The sequence below is a fragment of the Aplysia californica genome, unplaced genomic scaffold (assembly GCF_000002075.1).
Source record: "Aplysia californica isolate F4 #8 unplaced genomic scaffold, AplCal3.0 scaffold00388, whole genome shotgun sequence".
Taxonomy (NCBI): domain Eukaryota; kingdom Metazoa; phylum Mollusca; class Gastropoda; order Aplysiida; family Aplysiidae; genus Aplysia; species Aplysia californica.
Window position 1 is genome coordinate 486,294 of NW_004797658.1, and position 1,023 is coordinate 487,316.

A 1,023-nucleotide genomic window follows, 5' to 3' on the forward strand; every position below is an offset into this window, starting at 1 on the left:
GTGTGTGCATGGACAATCAATAGACAGCTGGAAAGAACATTTGAGGCGACAGAGTTGTGGCTCATAAGACGCATATGCTGCGCACCCCATGGACAGCTAGAAAGACAAAAGAAGAAGTCTTGTAAGTCAAGACATGAGTCCTGAGGGTCAACAACGAGGGGTCGGACTAAAGCTAAACGTTAAGTTCTTAAATGACCAACAATGAGGAGAAGGAGCTACAGACTTCAACATTTAAGTTAAGGACCGCCTTGACAGACAGCCCTGATTTTTTTTTTTATCCGAAAAAAAAAACCCAGCATGGAATGTTTCAAAATATTTTGCTCTAAAAGTGTTAATGGGTTACCAATGAACACTGCAAAGCGTCTTAAAGGGCCAAAACCAACACGTGCAGCACGGAAAGTTTTGGGGAATTTTAGCCAAATTTGCTGTTTTTTATCGATTTATTGAGTGCGACACGACGGACATTCCTCATCAGTTAAAATTTCTGATGCACGTGATAAACAGACGTATGATCTCGAACTGTGCACACTTTGGTAGCAATATAAGCCGCCGTTTGCGCAAAATCCAGTATCGCATCAACATTCCACCAAGACGAAAGCTGAGGGTCTTTGATCGTGCCAGAGATATGACATGGCTGCCGGATGGAGTTGGAGCCCGAGAAGTAGCCAGAAGGTTTGCAGTGCCACACTCTGTCATTGTCCGCCTGAGGCAGCGCCATCAAGCCACTGGATCAGTCAAAGAATGCCCTCGTGCAGGTCGACCCAAGAAGACCACTCAGAGTGTTTGCAAGTGGTCCTTAACTTATGTTGAAGTCTGTATGTCAATAAGTCCTACTGAAAGGTCACCAAGAGGGGACGGAGCTAAGTCAAGGAGTCCTAAAGAGTCAATAGCATGGGGTCGGAGTAAAGTTCCTACTGGTTAACAGGAGGGATCAGATAAAAGTTCTAAAGGGTTAACAAAGAAGGGGTGGAATAAAGGACGTACCCAGAGCAGGATGGCGTCCCCCCCCCCTCCAAAAAAAAG